Genomic DNA, 7,602 nt, shown 5'->3' with positions numbered 1-7,602 from the left:
ATCCTGTGTGTCCTGCGAGCCCAGGAACACTGGTCAGCTCAACCCTACACTTCGGGGCCACAGGATGGGACTCAATATTCCTGGTGCTTCTACTTCAGACTGCCCAGCTGGGTGCTGCAGAGACAGCTGGTGTAAGCGCTTTGGGCTGAGGCTCCTGGCCAGTGTGTGTGGATATCCTTGGGCTTGCACGTTAGCAGTGAGAGGGAATTTTGTGTCAACTTGATTAGGCTATGATACCCTTTATTTGGTCATACATCATTCTAGATGTTTCTGTGAATGTACTTTTTTTTAAAAAAAAAAAAATGAGATTGCCATTTAAATCAGTAGATATAGTATAGTAGATCATGCTCCCCAGTGCATTCAATTAAAGGCTTTAGTAACAAAAGAACGGTCCCTCAAAGGGGAGAGGACCTCCATGGCAGCTCTTCCTCACTAGGCAGACCCCACAGTGAATGTGGGAATTGTACCTCCGTGATAGCATGGACCAGCAGGGCAGAGTAAATCTCTCTCCACCTGTCTGTCCACAGACAAGTACATCCAGCTGGTCTGTCTCTCTGGTGTGCTCGACTAGAGAGTCTCCCTAGTCTCCTAAGATCCTGACACTAAGGTGATCTAGGATGCCTCCAGGTCCCTAGCTTTCACTAGAACCTTCAAAGAATCCCACTGCAAGTGTACAAGGGTCAGAGCTTTGCCTGATACTTCATGGCTTACAAATGACCGAACTAACTGGACATGGTGATGCACACCTTTAATACCAGCACTGGGGAGGCAGAGGCAGGTGGATCGCTGTGAGTTCGAGGCCAGCCTGGTCCACAAAATGAGTCCAGGACAGCCAAGGCTACACAGAGAAACCCTGTCTCCATAAAACAAAACAACAACAACAAAAAAAAACAGACAAACAAACGATCAAACCAAAGAGGCAGTAGGGGGCGCTTTCCAGATATCTAGGCAGCCAGGGGCTTTCCGCTCTTTGGTGGTCTGGTTTACATTGGAAATAAAAGAGAGTTGCTTAGCTACCTCCAGTCATTTTGCAAGCCCAGAATAGGCCAGCATGAGGAAAAGAAGACAGGAATGTCCCCCAGAGGAGCGCAGCCTGCCATGCTCTAAGCAGCCTTGCACCACTCTGGCCAGCCCCTCCCTCACTGCCCCAGGCCTGCCTTCATCCTCTTCAGTCCCAAGCTATGACTTCCTGGAGCAGAATGTGTCAGGAGCCCCTATGCACAGTAATGTAACAGGATGTTGAGGTACCCCTTGTCTTCAGAGCCATGTGGAATGATGTCCCCACTGTCATCTTCAAGCCCAGCATCCCTCTGTGCCCCTGCTCTCTCCCATAGACCCTTCTGGAGGTTACATAACTAGGGCGGAGTCACTGTGTCTTTGTTGCTTCCTCCCTGCCGAGGGACCATTCTTACATCAGTCAAGAGTCTTCTGATGGTGACTTTTCAGTGGGGTCGTTGTGGGGTGGGGAGGCAGGGAAGGGAGAGAGGTTACTCTAAGGATTGGTCACACGGCTGTGGGGCAGCAGGACCTGCAGGTCTGCAAGCCTTAGCCAGACAAAACTTACTCCCCAAACTCCATTCCACACTATGGCTTTCGACTTCCTGGATGCGCTCCACCCACACTCTCATACTTGCTGCTCCATAAAGCTGAGGGATTGTAGGTGTCGACTGCATCTTTCACGCGCCTTCCTAGGCTTCCTGTAAGTGTTTGCTTGCATGGCTGTGTGGTGCACACAGTGCAAGTTGATGGCCAGAGCCAACAGTCAGGAGTACCCTGTGGGATCTGTGCTGGTGTTGTTTCAACGGTTCTCTCAGGAGGTGGGGCGTCTGTCTCTTCCTCTGTGTGGCAGGAGCATCAGCAACGGGTGTGGCTGAATCTGCAAAACTAATAAGAAGAGAGTATCCAGTTGCCGTACCACCAAGTATGTTTCTGATTGGAGGAGAAATGTAAAAATCTTACGTCCTCTACTAAAGAATTAGGATGCCGTGGGAATATGAAAACAGCTCCTAGGACCCACAGCACTGGCCACACCTCCCCAGCTCCCAGATTCCTGTGCTGTAGATTGTAACCTCATATGGAGTCACCAATGGCAGGGTTCACATAACTTGAATGTGGGAGAGGTTAATCTCTCTCTCTCTGCTCTCTCCTCTCTCTCTTTCTCCTCTCTCTCTCTCCCTCTCTCTCTCTCTTCTCTTCTCTCTCTCTCTCCCTCTCTCTTCTCTTCTCTTCTCTCTCTCTCTCTCTCTCTCTCTCTCTCTCTCTCTCTCTCTCTCTCTCTCTCTCCCTCTCTCTCCCTCTCCATGCACATACACATACACACACACTGGCAACAGGGACATGGCTCTGTAGTTACAGTGTTAGTTGCTTTTGCAGAGGATCCCACATGCTGACTCACAACCACCCATAACTGCAGCTTCAAGGAATCCAGTCTCCTCTTCTGAACTCCCAAGGGCCCCAAGCACACCTGTGCCACACATACATACATGCAGGCAGAGCACTCAAACTCACATACATAAAGCACACCAGTGGCACACATACACACATACACGCAGAACACCTAAACTCACATAAAGTAAATCCATACAAAATTTTGAAACACTAAGAGGCTTCCGAACACGAGGTGATAAAAGTTCATTTGAAGTCACATAAGGGCTCTGAGGTGCTTCTGGAAGTGTCCAGCCATATTGTATCGTGTGGCTTCACTGTCGTTTGGCCTCTGAGCACTAACTACCTGCACACGCTGCCCTGCACGTTCCATCACACCGGCAGCATCAACAAACACCACCAAAAATACTTCCAAGAGCGTTATGTTATGAATTTCACTACTATCCCAGCACTTGGGAGGCAGAAGCAGGTGGATCACTGTGAGTTCAAGGCCAGCCTGGTCTACAAAGTGAGTCTAGGACAGTCAAGGCTACACAGACAAACCTTGTCTTGAAAAAAAAAATTCTGCTCTTATAGAAATACAATTCTTTAATTATAGAAAACAAGTACTTTTAATATTTTCCTATTGTCATTCTTCAACTGTATCAGATATTTATGTCTTTAGATTATGTTGCACAAGAATATTTGAATTTAAAAGTTGGTATTTTCCAGGTGTGGTGTCACACACCTTTAATCCCAGCACTCAAGAGGCAGAGGCAGATGGATTTCTGTGGGTTCAAGGCCAGCCTACTCTACATAGAGGGTTCTAGGGCAGCCAGAGACACATAATAGAGACCATGTCTCCAATAGATAAAAATGAAAATTGCTACTTGAGTTGCTGACTTTAGGGTGTGTGTGTGTGTGTGTGTGTGTGTGTGTGTGTGTGTGTGTGTGTGTGTGTACATGTATAGTGAAATAGATTCTGATTTAGAAATAGAACAGAATTTCCAGTGATTTTTGAAATGGCCTTAAATATAACTCCTGGCACTCTGTACTGTGTTTATATAGAGTGACATTCTCAACATTGATGATTACAAAATCAAAATATCATTCAACTCTGAAAAATATTGAAGCTATGCTGCACTCTGCAGTTTTGACTATTCATGAAGGATTCAGTTCTTTATGTAAAGCAAGTGCATCCATCTCCTCAGTATGCACCTTATCTTTCATCGTTAACACGCTGTAAAATTAAATGTACATCAAAGAATTGTTCTAAGATAAAAATTTCAGTGGCTTATTAAAAGTAAAAAAAAAAATAGAAGTTCAAGAGGCCTTGTCCTAGATCTTGCTAGGTGCTAATGATGAAGGCCCAGGACGAACGTGATGGACCAGGGAGGCTGGGACACTGTAAGTACCACAAGACCTGAAGACAGTCTACAGATTTTGACAGTGACCTTGGTCACAATGCCACAGATCAGCAGTTTCAGAGCACAGATGGTGTGATGTGGGAGGTAACTGGGCTGAGGGTGGCACTGAGAGAGTGCAGAGGCTGCCTCTAGTTGGACTAACTCTGCTTCTTCTGGCGCAGGTTTCACCAAGGTCATCACCCAGTGCTCACCCCACCCACGAGCTCTCACACACTAGTTAGCTAGTCAAGGGAGAAACACCACTTGGATCTACTCTGACCGAGTCTTTACAGAAGCACACTCTTGTGAAATGTCCCTCCTGCTTACTCTTTGCACCAAATTCCATTGTCCCTGGAGCCCTAAACCCCTGTGGCTGAGGGAGGCCCGGTGTTTTCCAATAGAGGGACTCAGTCCTGCATGGGCTTCCTAGTGACTGTGCTTTGAGGACACGCTTGGAAAACCAAGGCTGGCTGGCTGTTGGTGAGAGCATAGGGAAGTCTCAGAAGGAGAGGAAATGGCCTAATTGGGACAGGATGCAATGGCTGAAGCGATGGGGGATGTCTCTGCCCTTTGCTGGCTTGCAAGCTTCCTGGGCTCCCTCCAAGAAGCTAAGCCTGGCTCCTAGGTTTGCAACATAATTATTAATGCATGGAAGCCAGGGGCAGACCCTGCTACTTCAAGCCAACCATGCCACACCACTCGCAGTAAATAGGCTTTTAAAATGATAATATAATTTATAGCAGATTTGTATGCTTGCATAAAATATTAAAAATTAATGATACAAGAGGGAGCCCTTGAGCAGGAACCGGAAAATGCGCTCTGTATGCAGGAGAAAGCCAGCTTAGAAGAACCCAGCATTCTTTCAGAGGGACACCTGGGGATACAAGTCCAGAAAGTGGGAGGTGAAGAGACGCAGACATTTGTATGGTTCCCTGGAGATTTCTCAGTGAAACAGGAGGCTGTCCCTTGGGCAGGACAAGGGACAGAATGGAGAAAGGGACATGGGGGTGGAGGGAAAGCTAGAGACTTGAATTGACTTGGGAAGCAAGTTAGGGCCCACATGCAGTTCATGGTTGTGAACCTATGACCATGGGTCCAAGACCAAAGACGCCAGTTGTCTTCTCTCCAGGGACACTGTGAGCAGCAAAGAGCCAGCGAAGAATGGTTCTGATCAGTAAGGAGATTTAGCCAAGGGGCTGGCATGACGTTAGCACCCCAAGATCATTAAGAATGAAGATGGGGGTGACTAGGTGAATTCAGATACTCTAAGGAAGATGTTAACTCTTATATGACTTTCTCAGATTTTATGTAGATACACACACACACACACACACACACACACACACACACACACACAGCATGAAAGTTGGAGCAAAACTGTCTAGGAGAACAAAGGGGGCTAACAGGAGAGAAGAAGAGGAGAGAATGAGGAAGAACTATGAGGGAGAATGTATTCAACATACAGATACACTTCTATGAAAGTGTCCTTATATATTACAATACCATTATCAATGAATATACACACACAAGGAGCAAGTTTTTGTTTATTTTTTTGTTTTTTGTTTTTTGTTTTTGTTTTGTTTTTTTGGTTTTTTGAGACAGGGTTTCTCTGTGTAGCCTTGGCTGTCCTGGACTCACTTTGTAGACCAGGCTGGCCTCGAACTCACAGTGATCCACCTGCCTCTGCCTCCTGAGTGCTGGGATTAAAGGCGTGCACCATCATGCCCGGCAGGAGCAAGTTCTTAAAAATGCAAGAAGGTGACTGGATTGACCTTGGATTCTGCTTGGATAAAGAAGAGGGAAGGGACAATAAGTGAGGGGTGGGGAGACGGAAGATGCAAATACTGAAAGGGATTCTGGACTTGGGGAACCTAGAAGTCCTGATCAAGAAAATCAGGAAGTCAAAGAATTGCTCGAGAAGCTGGAGAGATGGTTTAGTTGTTAAGAGCACTAACTACTCTTGCAGAAGATTGGAATTCAGTTCCTAGCACCCATATCTGTCAGCTCACAACCTCCTGTCGCTACAGCCCCAGGGCATTTGACACCCTCTTCTGGCCTTGGGTACTCACGCGTGTAAATAAATAAATAAATAAAAATATTTATCTAAAAAATGCTTACCCAGATCTAGCCAATGGACAGGACATTCTCCACAGTTGAGTGGAGAGTGGGGTCTGACTTTCACACGTACTCTGGTGCCTCATATTTGACCATGTCCCCTGGAGGGGGAGGCCTGGTGGCACTCAGAGGAAGGATAGCAGGTTACCAAGAAGAGACTTGATACCCTATGAGCATATAAAGCGGGAGGAAATCCCCCTCAGGCACAGTCATAGGGGAGGGGAATAAGGGGAAAATGGGAGGGAGGGAAGAATGGGAGGATACAAGGGATGGGATTACCATTGAGATGTAACAAGAATAAATTAATTTTTAAAAAATTTAAAAATACATTTATTTGGAAAAATAAAAAATGCTGAAAATTGGTGAGTATAGAAGACACAGATGAGGGCAATCCAAAGTCCAGCCTGAGGGACTGGGAAGGACCATGGATGCTCAGGCACACAGAGGTCACGAGGCAAGAAAGGTGGACCCTGTGCATAAAATGCCACCACGTACCAAGACAATTTTTGCAAAGGGAGCCAGTGACCTGAACATTCATGTCTTTGGGGAAGGCGGGCCGGTGTGGAGCTGTCAACGGAAAGGGATATGAGTAGACAGTCTGACAGTGTGAGGGTTAACGCAAAAGAGCGGAGGTGTCAGGTGCAACCAGGAGCAAACGTTCTCAGCTTGACACAGGCTGGAGTCATCTGAGAGGAACAACATTCCAGCTTAGAACATCCCTTCAGAAGATCCAGCTGTGGGCAAGCCTGTAGAGCATTTCCTTACTTAGTGAGTGATGAGGGAGGGGCCAGCCCCTTGTGGGTGGGGCCATCCCTGGGCTGGTGGTCCTGGGTTGTATAGGAAAGCTGACTAAGCAAGGCATAGGAAGCAGGCTAGTAAACAGCACCCCTCCGTGGCCTCTGCATCAGCTCCTGCCTCCAGGTTCCTGGCCTGTTTGAGTTTCCGTCCTGACTTCCATCGACTGTGAAGACTGATGCGGAAGCATAATCCAGTTAAACCCTTTCCTTCCCAAGAGGCTTAGGTCATAGTGTTCCATCATAGCAATGGCGACCCTAACTAGGACACCATCGTCTGCTTTCTGCCCATTCCTCAGCCTCCATCAGCTTGACAAAGGCTACATCTCATGCGGTATCTAAGATGTTGGCAAAAAGAACAATACTACCAATTCTGTTAAAAACGATGGCCGGATTTTTGTAGGCTGACTACACATATGAAAGAACGGGAGGTGGAACAGCAATGCAAATGGAGGGCTGGCTGACTGTGGACCTCTGCTGACAGGGAAAGGGGCCTTGAACCAAGGAACACAGGCCCCTCTCGATGCTGGAAGAGCTTAGGCAGGAAGCATCTCCCTTGCAACTGCCAGAGGACGCAGCACCGCCCACAGCTAGAGTCGAGCCTCGTCAGACCTACTCCAGGCTCCTGACTTTCAGAACCGTAGAAGCAGCCGTGTGGTGGTAGAACTTCGTTAGGCCAGAAACCATGCAGGAACAGAAAAAGACCAAGTCCTCAAGCTGAACGCTTAACAAAAAGCAAGTGCGTGGGCCCCACACATGTGCTGTGCTCAAAAGAGCGAGGAACCAAGCTTCTGTGGCAGTCTCACTTCACCACTGCACACCTGTATGCCTAGCCGTACACCTGTATGCCTAGCCGTACACCTGCATGCCTAGCCACACACCTGCATGCCTAGCTGCACACCTGCATGCCTAGCCGCATACCT

The sequence above is a fragment of the Acomys minous genome, assembly GCF_964271855.1.
Source record: "Acomys minous genome assembly, chromosome: 6".
NCBI classification, from domain to species: Eukaryota; Metazoa; Chordata; class Mammalia; order Rodentia; family Muridae; genus Acomys; species Acomys minous.
The sequence above is the reverse complement of the archived record's forward strand: the minus strand, read 5'-3'. Positions refer to the sequence as shown.